General features: G+C 37.5%; 1 long non-coding RNA gene across 3 annotated transcripts; it reads right to left on the reverse strand.

The window, feature by feature from the left end:
* Window positions 1–245: 245 nt before the first annotated feature.
* On the reverse strand, window positions 246–20,167 carry LOC128113762 (uncharacterized). 3 transcript variants are annotated; one of them, XR_008219639.1, is made up of 4 exons: window positions 20,056–20,167; window positions 12,244–12,330; window positions 11,945–12,005; window positions 246–1,266 (listed from the first exon to the last, which is right to left on the reverse strand). It is a non-coding gene; the product is annotated as an uncharacterized LOC128113762 (long non-coding RNA). The 3 variants fall into 3 exon arrangements; XR_008219640.1 differs by lacking the exon at window positions 20,056–20,167 and adding an exon at window positions 12,444–13,668; XR_008219638.1 differs by lacking the exon at window positions 20,056–20,167 and having other exon boundaries at window positions 12,244–13,668.
* Window positions 20,168–20,480: the final 313 nt, after the last annotated feature.

The following is a 20,480-nucleotide window of genomic DNA, read 5'->3' on the forward strand; positions in this document are numbered from 1 at the left end:
GTGGCCTCTTCTTTTTAGGAGCACCATAATCCATATGACTTTACAGACTTAATATACCTACTGATCATGCTGCAGCATCATGCAATACCTCCTCTTAAGCAAGTTATACCTGGGAGTCCTGGCTACTCAGGGTCTGAATGTCGGTGAGCCAATGCTTCCCACTATTGATTGCTCAGTTCCTCTGCCATTACAGGACAGCACTGCATCAACTCTGTTCAGCTCAAGAAGGAGCATCGCACAAAATGTATCTTCATGAATATTTTATTCAATTGATTCAAGCAAGATTCCAGAAAGACTCCAATGCCCATCTTGGTTTCTGCATATAGGACAACTTTTGTAAAGACAGTCGCATACTTTTTATATCGATAAAGATATAAAAATAAGTCCTTAAGATGAATCATGCATTCTGTGGATTTCTTTAGACAGACTAACACCTCCTTTTATTATCCAGAATCAGACCACGGAGCACTGACTGCCCGAGAGTGTCAGTGACTTTCAGGTGAATTGTGCCTTGACCTACATCCCAAATGCTCTTATGGAAAAGAACGACAGTGTTGCACCCAGGAGGGCAGCTGTCATCGTCTAGGGTTTTCGATATCCAGTGCTGCTTCTCCTCAATGAATTATCTACCCAATAGCTCTAAAAATCAATTGAGTACAATTAAAATATAAAATTTTATATGTATTTTATATACATTATAATAAAACACTTGGTTAAGTACACTTCATGCTCTTAAATCCAATAGAAGTCCTATGAGATCAAGAAACTGAGAATCATAGTGCCATCACACTATTTCTCATGGAACTAACTGTCCTTTCTCCTCTGGTCTAAAGGGTTCTCCAGGACAAACCGCTGCCACATGAACAGGGACTACTGTGCCCTTTACAAGTATCAACATCAATAACTTCAGTTCTCTGCAAATTCCAAAACAAAATCTGTTTTCTTTGCATGTCCATACGTTATAAAAACCAAACATCTCATTTTAAGAATGCCATAATATTCAGTTTCATCAGTTTTAACTCTTCTTCCCAAATAATTTAAATTTCTGGATCTTGAGCCTTAAGATAAAGGACTCTAAGAAGCAGCTGCTCTCTGTGATCTACGCTGGCTGAGGGGTCCGTTTTCCCTTGTAGCTTCTGTCCCAACTCAATCACGAAATCAAAGAAAAGTTGTCGTAGAGCAAGAGGCATTTTAAACCTCAGATTCTTCTCCTAGCTGAACCGTTCCATTTATACATCTTGGCAGTAGTCATTAGCAGTGAGAATCCTAAGGAGACAACAAAAGAAAATGTGCAAGTCTTTTTTTCAAGAGCTTCTGAAGTGTTGAAAAGTGTTTCTATTTAAAAGCTCCTGACAATGATTGGCAGGATCTGAGAAAACCTCACAAGATGAGCCCCACCCTATAAAAATTAGTGCTGGGGTAATATAACAGTGAAAGGCTAACACCTAACCCATTCTTACTGCAGTTGGGAGATTACAAGCTGATTGCTATTTTGTGGCCCCTCTCAAAGGCCACAGATGAAAATGACAAAGCACAGGTCATCGCTGAGCACCCTGTGAAGGCTGCCTACTCTCCACAAACGGTAGAAGCATAATATACCATATTAACCTGACACAATAAAGCAAGGGGAAACATGTATTGATTGACTGAGTGATTACCAACAGACCCATTAGGCCAGTGTCTTCCAACAAATCTTAACACTTAAAAACATTTTTAAAAAGTCAGAGAGGTGTAATTTAAATTTTAAGGGACTTAACAGAGGTGTATATATCCATCCAGTTTTCTGCAGACAGAAAATACAGAGAGAAAGGAAATTACAGCCAATTCAGAATAGACATAATGAAGCCCATTTACATTTGATGTAATAGATGTTTAGAATATTAATGATATACATAACAAAATCGGAGCTACTGACAATGAGATTAAATATCACCTTTGAATTTCCCTTGCTTTATACAACCATCCACTAAATTATAAATATAAATAACCATGAAAAAATAATCAAAAAATTAACCAGCCAAGTAATTGCACTTTAGGCCTTAGACAAATGTGGTTAAGCTTTTCTGAGTAAGTAATGCATAACTGTGATTCCCCTAAGGAACTATCTGCAAAGTTAATTCTGAGTAGCAAAAGTTGGTGGTCATTATCATCATAGCTTGGAGAAGGAAGCAAAAATGGGTCTTTGACATTTATCATCAAAGAAGCACATGAATGTGTGAATCATTTGTCTTTATCCATCTTTATGTAGTAATCAAGGAAGATGCCTTTCTGAGTCATTTGGTTTGTCAACCAGGCAAATGTACATTTAATCTAAATGAAGAAAGAAATTACTTGGAAAATAGAGAGTCCAAGAAGATGAAAAACTCACACATGCTCAAGCAGCTAGATTTCAAATGTTACATTATAAAATACATGCCCAATCAGACAAAGAGAAAAGAGCCATTCCTTCACAGGGGACAGTTATATTTAGGCACCAGGTTAGTGTTGAGATATATTACAAAGGTTCTAAAAAGTGTTGTAAAGAAATTGAGTGGCAGATTATAAATTGTACCTACTTAGAATTGGTTTTTCTATGTAAACAAAAATCCAACAAAGACTGATATGTGGTAAACACTGACATTGTATAAAGAAAAGGTCACAAGTTAAAAGCCCTGATAATTAAAATGTGTTCAGGAACAGGCTGAGCATCTTGGACTCAGGCACAGTAAGAATGATAAAAAACTGACTTCTACTGCAGTTATGTAACTCCTATATTTATTATCTCACAACAGACGATATTTGTTTTTCTGTCTCATTTTTTCCTTGCTAACCTGAGTCACAGGCCAGATTCTCCTCCTCCGTAACTCTACAGGGGTTCTTTGATTGGTGTCTTTTTGTAATTCTGTTTGGCATTTTAAATATGGCTTATTCTCTTGGGATTCAAGATACCTTCCTCTCACTGAGTCCCTTGGATCAAGAATAGTCTTATTAGCAGGAGAAATCTAGGAGTATTATTGATTTGGGTTGATAGGAATTATATATCTATTTCATAAACACTATGAACTTCTTTGAGGGTGAACTGTATCATTTTACAGTTTAAGCTGTAATCCATGAGACACATGGCAACTCTTCATAGGTTTAGGTGGGATGGATACAAGGTTTCAATGATGCCACTTCAAAAACAACTTAACACAAATCAATTGCAATATTCTTTCCATTATAGTCCAAGATTTCTGAAAAACAAAGCTGAGTTTCTATACTAGCAAACAATAATAACTTTTTATCTAAGAAATATAATTCTTGAAATAAAATATGTTGTGTGCAGGCATGTACATGCTTGTGTGTGTGTGTGTGTGTGTGTGTGTGTGTGTGTGTGTGTGTGTACATGCATGTGTGTGTGTTCCAGTTGTTCTACACAATGTCCACAGAAGATGGAAGAGCCAGACAAGATTTATCTCTGAATAAACACTAACTAATGCCATAGATCTCTGCCACACCCCTCTCCATTGACTTATTTGACCTTTCTTGGAGAGTTCTTGAATTTTTTAAAATGCTGAATGCTTGAATTTTTATTTCCAATTTTTATTTTATTTATTTACACGTCTCTGTGTGTATATACATTAGTGTATGTGCCCTTGTGTGTGCAGAGACAGGAAGAGGGTGTAAGATCCCTTGGAGATGAAGTTTCCGGGGTCTGTGGAATTCCTACTTTACTACTTGAATGCTGGAATCCAAATTCTTATCCTTGTGTTTGTGCAAAAGTGATTTTAATGGCTATGCCACCTCTCCAGTCCAGAATTTTCCTTTTCAATTAAAAAATCACAAATGCATGAAATCAAGTGTCTTTTGATAGGTTTGTTGTGTTCAAGAGATAGCAACTTCTGTGCTCTCAACTATGGAACTGATAATGGTGTGTTAGAACTGGAAAGCAGTAATAGAAAATATGACACTAATTATCATAAAATATTAATGCCTTTGATTCCATGGGGCTGTTAATTTATTGGACATCGAGATGAAATCTAGAAGAAAAGCATAATGAGATCATGTATTCAGGCAAATACAGTTTATTTCTAATATGTTCAATGTTATTATTTGCATGGCATATTTGTCTGATGGGCACACAGTCTTGAATTATAAGACAGTAAATCCTTTGTATTGTTTTGTGTATTGGTATATTGCCTCCGTGCATATCTGTGCATCATATGTGTGTCTGATGCCCCCAGAGAACATAAGAGGGTGTTGGATCCCCTTGAACTGGAGTTACATGAAGTTGTGGGACACAATATGGGTCCTGGGAATCAAACCCTGGTCTGATGGAAGAGGAGCAAGTGGTTTTACCTGCTGAGTCATCTCTGTGACCCCTGTAAGTCAATAGTTCATGATGCATGCTTCCTGAACCAGTGCCTACAGCATTCCCTGGGAGATTGTTACCAGTGCAAATTCTCAGGCCCCAAAGAGGTCCAGAGAACCAGAATAGCTGCAAACCGTTAGCATGAAGGTACCCTCCTGGTAACTCTAGTTCTTCTTGGGTTTGAGAAATAACATACCGTGTCATCATTTTTAAGAAGCAGAAAGTTTCAAGGTAGCTAGGTCACATTATTTAATATTATTTAATATTACACAGATTTGTAAATCACAAAAATCTTTCAACTGCATTCAGTTCGTGTGGTCTTTCAATATCACTGTGAAATGGATAGGAACTTTCATTTTTAAGACTGAGTTTGCCAGATATAAACAAATTCATCAACTTCATATTCCCACTTAATGGGAGAGCAGAATTTGAATCCTATCTTCAGTTAGTAAAATATACGAGTTGCAAATAAGTAAAGGCAGAGACAACCAGGATTAATAGTAAGTCAGACTGCTTAATGTTTTTAATAAAATACTTCTTATTTATTTATTTGCTTATTTATTATGAAACTATCCATTGGAATCAAAGCAATGTTGTCAATTTTTTAAATGTTAAATTATCACTCAATATGCTTAAAAGTCTTTGGGTGAGTTTACACTGTATACCCATAATATAAAAAAATATTAAATTTGAGCTCTATCTCTACTCAAATTGGTAAACCAATTCTGCTATATAGAAAAGATCCAGTTAATGAGGTTTCCCCAATAAATATAATAAACATTTATATTTGCTTCTATTTCAAAAAGCAGTTCATAAATAGCTTCACAGAGTTCAGTTTTGATAAACTCATGGAAAAGGATTAAATTTATGAGAATTAAATCATTTAAAATGCAATTATCTAATTAACAGTTTAGAGAGTGTTATATGCAATTAGGCCTGCTAGCCTACAAATGACTGAGAGGAATACTTGGAGCTTCAGCTGAGAGTCCCAGGATTCTCCCCCACCTCCACTTACAATGGTGAAACATCAGCAGCCAACAAGTGTGGTCCTGACAGATTCCATCAAACAGACACAGCCAACCTAATGAAGAAGGTCGTTGTTTTGCTGGGAGGACTGTGTTCTTTATTTCTTCCAGAACTTCAAGTTTTTACCAGTCACTTTGTTCTGAAACAAATTTTATCATGACCCAACCTCTTTTAAGGGATTCTTCATGACTTTAAAAGTAGAATTTGAGGATGTTAAAAAGCTGACACATTTTCAGTTCAGATTGACACTACTCAAGACATAGGCATAAATGATGTTTGTTCAGAAAAATCATTTCACAGAAACTGTGAGAATTCTGATATCTATAGAAATATTAAAGAAAAACGTGGGGAAACATATTTCAGATGGTTGCAGATGTTCTTCAATCCAATAGCATTTCTAGAAAAAAAAAGATGTGTGTGATGTTTCCTTGAATGACATTGAAGGACAATTAAAGATTCTACCAAGGATCTCAGACGAGGACATGAGAATGTTCTCTATCTGTTCTACATGTCCATCATTTCAGTGGTGAACAACAACAATAAAACATGTATTGCCAGTTGTGTGGGGGTGGAGAACTTTGAAATAATCATTCTTTAAACTACTTTTAAAGATTAAATACATTTCTTAAGTCATGTTTCCTTAATACAGGGTTCCAGGAGATATACAAAGGTAAAATACACATGAATTTGAACTATGTCTCAGAAGATAAGAATTTGTACTGCTCATGCAGAGGACCATAGTTCAGTTCCAAGACTCATGTCAGGTGACTCGCAACTACCTATAAGTCCAGCTTCAGGGGTATTAGAAGCTTCTGGCCTCTGATGGGCTCTGCACTAATATGCACATATGCATATACAGACATACATACATAAAATCAGAGTAAAATACATCTTAAAAAATTGAATGTCTTTTCATAGGGTGTATTCACCATACCCAGGTAGAAAAAAAATATTAGCAGCAATTTATTGACAGGCTCAGACCTGATGGGATTTTTACAGGCAAAAGAATGCCTTACTAAAAGTTTAAATAAATATGGAATTCTATCTTAAACACATGTAAAAAGACAGAATGGCAGTTATATAATCTAGCTACTTTTCATATTACATTACCTTGAATGATGTCCCAGTTGACAAAGTAGGAATATTCCAACCCAACATAGAAGAATATTATATCACTAAAAAGTATTTGAAGTTGATGAAGCAGGATTGTAATATAAATCAGATTGATTTTTGTCTTGTTTTATTATTGCCTTAAAATTCTAAGCAGATATGAATGCCGACTGTTTGGGCCAGGGCAAACTCTTCCCTCTGTCCCTCCCTCAAGACACCGTTGCAGAGTTCATGGGATATGTGATCCATTTAGAGGTCTATACCGGCTACTGTGTAGGCAAAATTCTCAGTGGGAAGATAACAGCTCCATCTGGAGATAATCTTCAAGAAAAACTATGCAAGGGCTGGAGAGATGGCTCAGGAGGTAAGAGCACTTATGGCTCTTTCAGAAGACACCTGTTCAGATCTCACCACCCACATGGTGGCCAAATTCTTCAGTGACTCCTGTTTCAGAGGATCCGATGCCCTCTTCTGGTCTTCAAAAACACCAGTTATGCACTCAGTATACGTACATACATGCAAGCAAAATGTTCATATGCATAAAATAAAATAAATCTTTTTTGAAAAAAAAAAGATAATCCCAGTATGTGGCTACTTTTAAATCCCAATGATAAAAGGAGAGGATACAAATATGCTGCAGGCCACAGAATATGAAGTAGGAATTCAGCTGACTATGATAAAGCTATACCTAGAAGAAGCCAAAAGTCTTTCCAGAGGATAAAGCCAAGGCTTAAGGAGTCTTGGTGATACTGGCTTTTGAATATTAGCCATTTCCTACTGTGAATTTCTCGTGTGTTGTAGTAGCTTTTCCATTTCTATAACAGTGTGTTTGATCATTCATTGGACACAATTTTCCCTACACAATTAAAGTATTTGGATATATATCTCCCAACTGTGCTAAAAGCAGTCACACAGCCAGATTCATAATTTCAGGCCTTTCTGTAATTATTGTCATTAGCAACATCCAGCCAGGACCTTCTCTGGATGAAAGTATCTTATCTGAAATATTTCCCAGACTTTCTAAGAACTGACTGCAGACAGATAAGCATACAGACTATCTGTTAGTGAAGGCCTGGAGCATGTGCTAATTAAGCTTAACCTTCCTTTCCTCCCAGTGTTATCTCTAACTCTAGATCTCCCTTTAACAATTAACCCAGAACTAAAGGGCTTTTACTTACCAGGTACATCTAGCTGTGACGCAGGTTGCCTAGCCACCAAGCAGACTTGCCCCACCCAACTAGAAAGCAGCAGAGTCAGAGAATGTATGTGTATTTAAACTAGACTGGGGAGAGAGGAAGGGGAGATTAGAAGAGAGGACCAGAGGAATGAGATGGAAGATGGAGAAGAGCTAGATGGGGAAGAACAAGACGGGGAAAAAACAAGATGGGAGAATTAAGATAGAACTCAGAGATAACAGCAGAAAATTGTAGAGAGAAATTGGGCAAGAAAGGAGTGAAGTTCAAGAGCAGAAAAGAAGCATGGCGAGAGAGAGAACTTACTCAGAAGAGTAAAGTGAATGGACTAAAGAGTTTCGTGTACATAGATTTACTCATGAAACCCTCAGATTAATTCTTGCTTCTGGTAGCATCTCTTCTGGAACCCTGGGAGAAGACTATAGAGTGGCTGGACCCCAACAGTCTTTGTTACCAACCTATTAAAAGAAAGTGAGAAATTCATACTCCCAGTAATTGTCTCCAAAGTCTGTGTTTCACTCTGTTCTCAATAATTACATCTATGGAATAAACCCCAGTCAAACCAAATGGATGAGCCAATGTCAGAGAACAAATTACAACTGTGGAAAGAAAAAAATCTGAAAGGAATTCTGATGTTTTAACTGAAGGTGCCGATTTTAGCTCATGGATAAATGATGATGGATGGATGGATGGATGGATGGATGGATGAATGGATGGATGGACGGATGATGGGTAGGTTGATATAAGGTAGGTAAATGACTGATAGATGATAAATAGGCAGACAGACAAGAGACAGGTAAAGTTCTGTGGACATGCTTAGATGTGTTTACTGAAGCAACCTAGAAATGATGATACTCTAGTAGCAGTAACCTCACCTACACTCAAGCCTCTGTTTATAAAATATGAGGTTGGACACCTCCAACTATGGACAAAGATAAATAAATCACACCTGTATTCCCTCAAATGAGAGTATGAAACACACACACACACACACACACACACACACACACACACACACACACACACATACACTTACAGGACTGAATGTGTCTCTAATTAGTTAGGTCTAGGAGAAATTATATATCAAAATAAATAATGATAATACCTTATAATTCACTAAAGTTAATTACTGTGAAAATTAACAAGGTCATTATAAAATAAATACGTAGTTATTTTAAGGAGGAAAAATTTGCCATTATGTAAGTATTAACTACAGAATAGAGAAAAATACAGAATTAAAATTCTACTATGCTACAATAACTAATGTAATATGTGATTCTGGCATAAGACATCACTGGATACTAAAACCAGAGTATGACTATTTTATGAAATGGTATATTCTTAAAATCTAAAAGTATCTCACCACAGAGTCTCATTAATTATGAAGGGGGAAATGTTAACATTATGGGTGAAAGCTGACAGACGCCACCTTCACCAAGTGAGCAAAGTCAGTTCACCAGTAATGGCATAAACAGGCATCATGTGCCTCCTGAGGACCTGCATCACATTGGTGGTAATTCCTGCTAAAAACGTATTGCCCAATTCTGAAGAAATATTAGATAAACCAAAAGTTGAGGGAAGTGCTACCAATGTATTTATCCTGTATCTTTGAAAATGACAAAGTCATGAAAAAAAAATAACAAATGAAAGCTGTTCCAGGATAAAGAAGACAAAAGTCACATAGCAACCAGGTATGACAGTGATTCTGGACCAGAAAACAATATTGTGCTTCTGAGGATATTATTGGAAAAAATGAAAAAAAAATTGCATGTTTTGTTTTATTATTATTTACTGTTTATTTTATTGCATTAATAAATTACTGTGTTAATGCCAGTTTTCTGATTCAACTGGTCATACACAGGAAAATTGCTGAGGAGATACAGAAGCAGGTAGATGGAAATGGGCAATGCATTTGACCCTACTTCCGGCAATTTAAGAAAAGGAGTTAGAGGTAAGAGTGATTATCATATAAGGAGTCCAGAGAAATGCTAGTTACGTGCCATTTTTGCAAACTTTCTGTCATTTTGGAGTCATTTCAGAATAGAAAATTAAAGTAAAGCACGTTCTTCTGATATGATGGGCACGTAAAATGTGCTACAGAAAGTGCAGCTGGGTTCCAGCTATACACTCCAGGGATGTGGGTACAGTGGCCAGTTTGACAGGACAGGAAGAACAAGAGGCTTATCCTCTCTGTGGATTATCACTGAAATGTATAAAAAGAGCAAAATAAACACTGAATTCAGAAGGGAAAATTACAAAGGCATGGTAAGAAAGCATCTTGTCATGTGACTGTACTTAAACTATTTAAATAGATGGAGATCATCTCAGCAAACTGATGGGCACCTCTGAAGTTACCTGGAGAAGGCAATTTACTCAACAATGCAGGTGTGAAAGTAAACCCATCCCTGGCAAATTTTAAGAGACCAAGACATCAGGGAGAGAGAGACATTTCAGTGATATTCTGAAGAAAAACGGATGTTTTACTACTCATCTTACAAAATGTAGATCCTAGAAAGAAGAAAATGTTGCATTTAACATTATACAAACAAAATCCTAGAAATTATTGAAATATTAAAGTACTGTGGCCATGAAAATGTAGAGATTAGGTGATTGTGTGAGCATTACTAAAATCTTAGAGGAAATAACTTTATTTTCACTAAGTTCGTCAGGCACAAGTTGTCTCATAAGTTAGTATGAAATCTTCATACATTACTTTTGCTTCCCAGGAGCAATTGTTTATATTTCATGGCAAATCACCATATATTAAAGAGAATACAGATTGATTCCCACTTTCTAATACAAGTGAAAGAAGTTTTAAATCAAATTATTTTTGAAAAGTGTGATCAAGTTAAAAAGAATGGTCTAGCACTGGCAAAGAATTATCTTATTTAGAAACTGTTGAATTAACATAGAAGTTCACCAAATTCATCAAAAGCAGCTGCAGAATTTAACTACATGAGACCAAGTGAAAAACATTTCCTCAGGTTGAAATTATTTTAAAAATTCAGTTTGCTATTTTTTAATTGTGCGTGTGTGCGTGTGTGCGTGTGTGTGTGTGTGTGTGTGTGTGTGTGTGTGTGTGTGTGTGTGTGTGTGTGTGTGTACTTTAGCGCATGTGCCTGCAAAAGCCAAGAAAAAGCACTGGATCCCTCTAGAGCCAGAGATAAGTAAGGGTGAGACCCTCAATATAGGTGCTTGGAATTGAATTCATGTCCTTAGTAAGAGCAGTATGTGACCTTAACCACTGAGCCATATCTCCAGTCTTCAAGTGGAGATTGTTAAGAGAGCAAGGCTATTGGTTCTGTAAACTTCGCATAGCTTAGTTATGAAATATAGAAAATAGGAACTTACTGATGTTAATAAAAGTAAAAATTACACTGATGAGCACCTGAGTGGGAACATTCTGGTGAACTAACAGTGTGTGCTTTCACATTGTGTGCAAGAGTGCTTGTAGGTGCAAACACGCTGCATATTCATTCCCTGGATTAGCATGTATACAGAGCTTGCCCACTAGTGTCTGGCACTATTCTACACACCGAGGACAGACAACAATAGACATAAACAAATAGATGCCCTTGAACTCATAAAATACAGTTGACCCACAATTTAAAGGTTTCTTTTATTCTCCTGAGACTTCCTTCACGTTGTTAAATATCTGTAAATGGTGGTGTAGATTTAATATTTCCTGAATTTCATCATCACTCATTAACTCTTTCCTATTGTGGGATATGTAACTACTTCCAAACTTTATTATAATCAAAACACTAAAAGGTGTTGCACATTTATAATTAATGCCATTTCTTGTTCAATTCCTAAAGACATGATCTAGGAAAGTGTATTAATGCTTGGCTCTTCCTGTGTGTTTTCCCACTGGCTCTTGCAGGACCATAATTATTTATACAGTAAGTGTAAGCATGGATTTCATGCACTTGATATCCTTACAATTAATACTGAGGCAAAACTGGAAAATGAAATGACCAACTGTTTGATTAGCTAAAACGTTTCACTATTGAAGTTTCAGTTTATGTTTTTATTATAACCAAGAGCAGAATTTGTGTTTATTGCACATTTCATTTATTTTTCTGATTTATTCATATACTTTGTTTATTAGTATATGACAATTTTTTCTTGTTCACATTATTTTAAGCACTCTTTATATGGGTAACAATAATAATCTTTCGACAAGAAAACATACTGTATAAAAAAATGGGAAAATATGCAAAGCAATCTTAAAACTAATGCTTGTTGATACACTTATGTAAACACAAATTGGAGAATTTCTGACCTGATTGTGTTACATCTTGACTTCAAATGGTTCAGGCAGCACACGCTGAAGAAGGGCAACACTGAAATACACCAGGGAAAAAAGTCCACTTTTATTTTAAGGTTTTTATATTAAGAAAAGACATGTGTTAAATGTGGGAGGAAACACTTTTACTATTCTTTAAATGTGAAAAGGCCCACTCATATTTGGATGTACATTTTAAGAGGGATATGGACATAAAAGGCTTTTCTAGAGGAAAGTGAGAATTGGAATAGAGTTTAAAATTAGACCATCTTGGGGAAAGAAGTAGGGCTATTTACCTTGGAAAAATGCAGCGTCTTCTCTACCTACTGATTAATATCCCAGAATTGATTTTGATGCTCTCAAGCTTTCAGTGAGTGTCAACTCTGTGAACAGTGGAATTCCAACAAGTGATTATCGAGTGTTTTAAATGATGAAGGAATCAGTGAAGGAAAGAACCACCAAATGAGCTGAGATCAAAACCAGAGTGTCTGCTTACCTTGACCTTTCTGACAATAAGGGTTTCCAAACAAAGAGAGACTGCCACAAGAGACAATGAGCAAGAAGTATCCAAAAGAATCCTTCATGAGAAGTGGAAAAGAAACTTGGGAGACAGTGACAAGTTAGCATTCTCCAATCTCTTCAGTGAGGACATTCTTGTCTTCACAATCCTTGATTTCTCTGGGAGAAAAAGAGCTGCTCTGTGTCAGTTACTAATGAAAAAAAATAATAAAAAAAGGAATGAGCAGGACAAAATGAGGATCTGGGAAGTACTCAAAGTTTTATGATCTCAGCCTGAGACGGTGGGGAGGTTCAGGAAGATGTTGTTATGTACACAGAATATTTGAAGATATATTTCAAACGGGAAACCTGAATGTCAGAAACTCAGATTTAAAATATCTCTTGGATTAATTTAAATCATTTTATATCATTCTTTGCATTTTAGAATGGAATTATGTATTTGAACGTGAAGCTTCGCCAAAATACTGAATGAAGAGAACATGCTGATGAAGTACATCTCCTTCACATTCAGCTTTGTGGACATCCTACGGGCAACAGAAATTAAATAACTATAAGATAATGTTTCGTTATCATTAACATTTATCAGAGCTGGCTTGACAGAATGAGTTGTTCTAGAGAATGGGTATAATTGAGATAAGAATCTTTCCCTGAACTTTTATACCTAAGACATTAACTGCAACCATGTCTCTAGCCAAATTAATCAAGCAGATATATAAACTATTTAAGACGTTTGAGTGGGAGAGCCAGAGCCGCTCTTTCTAGGCTAAGTCTGCCAAAAACCATTGGAGGCGTCTCTATTTCTAATATTAGATACTACAATTGGACCTCCGCCTCCTGCCTCCAGATAACTATTCAGTGGGGCCGACTCTCAGCTTATGTGAAGATATAGGAGAACAGAATTTGTGACATCCTGGGCGTTTGCCAGATTTCAGTGGGTGGTGGGACCAAGGCTGAAGGCCAAGCGACAAACCCACTAGAAACACGCACAAAACATACCCTCACGCTTTTGTTGACTAAAAAGATACTTTTTTTTTTTATGGTGGGGGTAGTGAGGAAATAATCTAGTTACAGTGTCTCTCCAAGAAAAATAATTCCAAGTTGAGGCTGGTATACTGAGGGGAAAAAAAAACTAAAATAAAAAAGCTTAGCTGTAGTTCATTAACTTTAATTGGTTTTTGTTGCCTCTCCTCAGGTTTCCTGGATCTTTCCGCCATCTCCTCCCCCAACTCTCTGCTTCCCCTTCTCCCACCCCTCGCCTCCTCCCCCTCCAATCTGGCTACCCTCCTTCCTGGCAGCATTTTTAGCTTTAATTTGATAGTAAAAAACTGAATCCAAAGTTACAGAATTCTTCAAATTCAACTTCTTTGAAGAAAAAGAAGTTTTAGAAAAAGAATAGCTACCCCAGCTGAGATCCAGAACTACATCAAAGGCACATGTCCCAACACGTGACAACTGTCCTCGAGGACAAAAGGACTGCTCTCCTCAGGAAATCAGTCACTCCTTTAGAAGTCAATGGTGGGACACTTCCTTAGTACCAGCACATACTGACCCCAGAAATAAGCAGAGACCCAAACAAGGTCTCCATTATCACGGATTTTAGATGACTGAAAAAAAAAACATATAAAAACAAGCAAACAAGCCAATATATTTTTTAAAAAATGTAGATGTAATGAAAAAGCAAAGGCCTACAAGATTAAAGATAGTGTGCTACTTAGAGGTGAAAGTCTTCTGTAGGATCAGGACTTTGAATACACCTCAGAGGAATGCAAGGATTTAAACACGGCACACTTTCTTCAGGAAGGACCTTCAGACAGGGGCAACATGAACTGCATAAAGAAGGTCAACATATAGAGAGTACAGTGAATAAGACAGGCATGAGAAGGAAGCTAACAAAAATGAAAAACAACGAAGCAAAACAGTTAATCAAATACCTTTGTACTCATCCCCTACTGCTATAGACTTACCTGGATGTATGGGTATTCTGCAATAGTCAGCAAATCTGTCAGGCACTAAACACTTGCTGTATTGAAATTTTATGAACAATTAATTCTAAAATCTAATGCTTTTTTAAAACTTCGCTCCAGAGTACTTACTCTCAATCATTTCAAAATTGTTTTACAATCTGGATTCAATCAAGAGGTACTAAATTTGGGTATAAGATATAAAGGAAGATAGGAAACCTATCTTAGTCAAAATAGTTCATTCTTGTGTACCAATAATTATCCTACCCAAATTAAATTTAGTTACATGAATGTGCAATTCTTTCGCCTTTTATTTCTATTGTACTCTTTATGGTTGGAGTTAAGTTGATGCATGGTCCATGATATCTTGATATCTTAAGTATACACACACACACACACACACACACACACACACACACACACACACACACTTCTATTTTAATACACATACATATGAACATATGCACACATGTACTAAAATAGAAGTTCATGTGTGTTGCTCTAAGTGTGTATGTTGTGTATCGCATATTTTAAGACCATGAAAAATATGGCCAAATGCATTTAATCATCTACATTGTGCTTTTATATTTAAAATGCTGCTTCAGAGAATGTAAAGCTATTTTAGATCCACTTCTAACTCATCAGATATAGAGGTTTACTCCCAACTAAAGAAGAAAATAGAAAAGAATATTCAAATTTTGGTTCATTGGAGTATTTCCATTTTAACTCCAAAGCATGCACAAGTGCTAATTTCATCACTAATGTGGTCAAATCTGATGTACCCAGGCAAATGCACCTAAAACTCACATTTAATCCCAGAATCCCTAAGGGGAGTGGAAGTCTAATTTGGAAGAGTAAAAGTTTGGGGGAAAACAAAGCATGGCAATAATGATTGGGCAAAATATAAAGCCCTGAAACCAAGATAACTCAATTCTAGTTCTCTTATATGACAAACTGACTAATGGAACGCTGTTTTACCTTCTGGATCTCAGCATCCTCATAGTGACAATAAGAATATATTGAATTCACAGTTTTAAAGACAATGTAGTGTTTCAATTCAGCTATTAAACTGTTAAGTAGATGCAAAGACTTCCAATGGACAGTTGAAAAATAAATCTATACCCATAATTCTCCTTCTGTGGCACCATATTGATGAGAATGTTGATTATTTTCTTCATGCAAAATAGAATTTATATTAGTAAGTTGGAGAGGAAGAACAAATGGGAAGAAAATAATGGGACCTCACAATCATAGCTGAACCACACAATCATCACAAACTAAACCACACAATCATCACAAACTGAACATTCACAAACTGATGTTTTGACACCATAAGCCTCAATAGGCCCTCCTCACTTAAGTTATTTATACCAGACACTCTCATCCAATGAGAAGAAAGCTAATGTGATTATTTCAATGTAACACGAGACTTGTTTTCTACAAAATGGCTAGTTCTCTGGCTGAGAGATTTCTGGAAAGGTCCTTTGTTACTCACAGAATGATTGTCTTTCCAAAATCAAACACTGGAGAACCCATCCCCAATGTGATGGTATTTGGAGATGACACTTTTGGAAGATGATTAAGCTTGGATGAGTCCATGAGGCCAGAGCCCACATAGTTAGTTTAGTGTTCTTATAAAAGGAAGAGCAGAGTGCCATCTCTTTGTTATTTTAGGATATACCAAAAAGATAGCTTTTTCTGCAACCCAGGAGGATAGCCCTAACCAAGAATCAAATCTGCCAACTCCTAGATCTTAGATAGTATTCAGAACTGTGGGAAATATACAGTTATTGTTACCCTATTCATGACATTCTGTCTCAGTATTCCAAATTAACATACACCCATTTTCACATTATCAGTGAGTCACTAGATTCCAGGTCATCCACTGAATAAATGAATGAATGAATGAATGAATGAATGAATGAATGAATGAATCCAAAACCACTTCACAAACTTATGTCAGAGAAAGTTTAAGAAAATAAAAGAAAGGAAAAAAGCATGGCAAGATCTATCCATATGTTCAAAGGTGCAGTACTGGCATTTGAGTTTTGTCTGTAATCAACAGCCTTCTAATTGGACTAAAGCCTGCTCAAGAAGAGAGAGAGTTTGTGTGTAATACTGTAAACCCAGACAAATATCTCTGCTGGTGAGGCCAGGGAACCTAGAGAAGAACCTACTACTGCTGCTTTCCTAAACCACCATGATTCTAACAATATTCTAAATATTTATCTTTATACTTGTAAACAAGTATATGTTGTTTGAACCTTAGATGGTCTTTTAATAAAATAAAAAAAAAAACCAAACCTGGAGCCAGATACTGGGGTGAAAGCTGAAAGATCAGAGAAGCAGAGAAAGCCACAGCCACCACCTCTTACCTCACCAACTCCACGAATCCTCTGACTGAAATCCTCTGAGTCCTCACTCAGAAGGGTCTCAGCTGAACTGCCTTTTTGCTCACGCCTTATATACTTTTCTCCGCCCTGCCACCACTTCCTGGTATTAAAGGCGTATGTGCTTCCCAGTACTGGGATTAAAGGTGTGTGCCACCACTGCCTGGCTCTGTTTCCAGTGTGGCCTTGAGCTCACAGAGATCCAGGGGGATCTCTGCCTCCCAAGTGATAGGATTAAGGGTGTGTGCCACTGCTGTCTGGCCCTATGTCTAATACAATGCCTGGCTCTGTCCTCTGTTCCTCTGCCAAGCTTTATTGGGGTACACAATATATCACCACAAGTATAACTCTCCCATTTATCATAGAAGTTGCTATTTGCAACAGACTGAGACCATCACAGAACGCCACAGTAGATCAAGCTGCAGAGAACAACTGACTGTGAGGTGTCCAACCCCAGCTGATAAATCTACAACATAACCCCCTACACCTAGGCTCCAGTAACATGTGGAAGAGAGCAGAAAAACCGTAACAGACAGATGGCTAGGAGGACTGCAGGGTGACTGTGTCTTCTACGCAAGCTAAGGAAGCTGCACCTATGAAGTTTCAACAATATGGCTGCCTACACGAAACTTTCCCAATGACAACGCCAGCTGACATGTGAATGAGAATGAGGGAAATCTCACGCTGTCCCACCCCTACCTAGATGACTAGCAGCAGCCAGTTTGAAAGAGGGAAAATCAGTCTTCTGCAATAAGTCTGTCTCTGCATTGTTCATCTAATACCAAATGGTGAGCCTCAAGAACACATCTATTCTATCAACACTAAATTGACTCAGCAGGTTGTGTGTGTATGCTTATATGTAGTTATACATGCAGCAATAATAATTAAAGAAAATGAACAATAGAGATAACACGTAATGGTGGAAGGAGGACTTAGGTCAGAGGGAGGGGAGCAGTGGGAGGGTGTGCATGATGTGATAATAGGAGACTGAAGGTGATCAAAATATATATGTGTACGAAATGTGATAACAAACCCATTGTTTTATACACAATTAACAGATGCTTATGAAAATGAAATAAAAACAGAAAAAGCAACTAGAATCAAAGAATTAGCGATCAGAAAGGACCAGAGCAACACAGTGTCTCATGGACCGGACAGTACCCCTGCACTCATGAACTCAAAGCAGCTCTGTTTGTCTGCATGAGACCAGCACCAGATTGAACCAATCAGCATTCTAGCATGGAGCAGGGATGCTCACAGTTGGTGGCTGCTAGAGGAGAAAGAGTTTTCTTTACATGAATTGGTCTGGTAGGCTGATCATGCTTCTCCTACGTCAGTAGGCTGATGTGCTACTCCTGTACGCCTAGATGAGCCACGTCTAGACGTACAGGAGTAGCACAAATTGAACTCAATATGCTGTTTAAGAGGCGGGGGTGGGAGGGTTGGGGGTGGGTAGTTTATCTAGGAGTTAGGAAGAGCAGTTGAGTTGAATATGATTAAATTACAGTATATGGAAGTCTTAAAGAATTAATAAAGATAGTGTCTTTATAAAGGACGTTGACAACTGAATCTTTCTTTTTCCAAAAGACCATTGTCTCGTTACCCTTCAAGTGGTATATGGCTTCTGAATTAATGTTCAGTCAGTAGCCCTGAAAGAATTAGACATAGGTCAAATTACTGAAATTTTGAGTAACTGATCAAATGTCCTAAAAACCCTCAAACTGTGCTTTGAATGAATATGTGTACTCTGAGATTATTTTTTTCCTTCTTAATCTCCTCAACCAGCAAATAGCACCTGAAACTCATATTTGTGGAAGTTTTGTTCTTCTGTGCATTTGCTAATTACACCCTTGGAGTGGAAGCTCTGATGGCTTCCAGAACGGAGGATGATTAGAATGATGATGGTGAGCAAAGAAACCGACCCAAAGACTGAGCGAACACATTCAGAACATCTGACGTCTGAAGCTAGAAACCGCTCACGCTCAGGCCCAAGCAGAGGAGTGTCGGGAACACTGGGGATATCATTCCTGCCAAAGTTACGTATTCATACACGTATATGGATGGATGGATTTATTTCCTCTACAGCTCTTCAGAGGGCTTGGCCTAGTACATGAGAAGTAGAATTCATACAAATTGTTATTTCCTGGAAGGCTGGTACATTTCTGTCAATATGCCCTTCATACTTGTCCCTACAGGACCACAAACATCACAACCAGAGTGCGGACACTATTCAAAGCAAATTCATATCAGTAATTTGATGGCAGCTAAAATGAGTCAGAAAACTGGGCCCTTGACCTGGGGCTAATTTTTGGCTCTTACAGTAAAAAATCTTTAGGTTTTAAGGGAAAGTTACTAACGGTTTTTAGGTCATAATTACCTACTTTCTGAAAAATGGTTAATGATACTGCACTGAACTGTGGTCGCCCAGGGGGTGTGACGCGATAAGAAGGCAGGTGGAGGAGTCTATCCGGTGCAGATGTTTTCTGCTAACCTCTTTCACTTTCTCCTCTCATACACAGAGGTGGCTGGACAGCCATGCAAAGGCACCACCGAGTGTACAGAGGATGCATGCACTGTTGCTGCCTGTAAAGACGCAGCATTAGTGAGAAAGGCCTTGTTCTGGAGCTCACTGGCTGCATCTTTCACATTTGCATCCACAGAGCACATGCTGATCCTTTATTACCTGAAGAACAACAATTCATCCCAAGGCTTTTTCAAGGCATCTTTCTTTTTCTTTAACCAACTTAACTAATCTTTCAAATGTGTTATACACACTCCTCCTTTTACAGCTGGTATTATAATTCTTATAATTTCATAATTATTCATTTTACTTTTTGAGATATGATATAATTATATCATTTTCCCTTCCTTTCCTCTCTCCAAATACTCCCATACATCTGCCCGTGCTCTCTTTCAAAATCATGGCCACTTTTTTATTAGTTTTTTTATACATACATGTATAAACATATATATTTCTAAATACAGAAACACAACTTGCTCAATCGATATAATAGTACTTGCATTATGTTTTCAAGGCTGAAGGTTAGCCAACTAATGAATATAATTATGTACATCCATGAATACATATTTAAGGAATTGCTCTATGTCAAAGCAAGATACAACTTTTTTCACAAATATTTAATATTAGCATGCTTTTAATTGAAAATAAGGCCCCCATATTCTCTCTGGACAATACTCTAAAATTCAGTAAAATCTAGTGAGAGTGTTAGCCACATACCTCAGCTGGCGTAAAAGGGTTCCCTTGCAGAGACAAAGGCTCTCCAAAACTTCCCACATGGTTTTACATTGTGCCCATCTTGTTTTACAAGACCTTCCTGGGGGACACTGAGGCCAGAGACAGAGGGACTGGATGAAGTCAGACTATAGGAAGATACACAGGAAGGGGCCAGAAATCCATCATTCCTCCAGATGAGATATTGAACTTTTGATTAATGATCAAAATAAAAAATTCAAAAGGTTCCACAACCTTCCCAGAGCTCACAGCTCGGGGATTGCTAAGGAGGGCCCTTCTCCCTCAGACACCACAAAAGGCCAATGTGCCCGTGAATGGGAGAACGTGGCTTTTGTAGGACTGGAGGGGGTTTCAGTGAAGAGATGGCATTTGAGCTAGGTCCTTCTGCGTGAGTGGGAGTGTGCTCTGCA

Source organism: Peromyscus californicus, unplaced genomic scaffold, assembly GCF_007827085.1.
Source record: "Peromyscus californicus insignis strain IS unplaced genomic scaffold, ASM782708v3 Scaffold_18__1_contigs__length_77618521, whole genome shotgun sequence".
In the NCBI taxonomy this organism is placed as follows: Eukaryota; Metazoa; Chordata; class Mammalia; order Rodentia; family Cricetidae; genus Peromyscus; species Peromyscus californicus.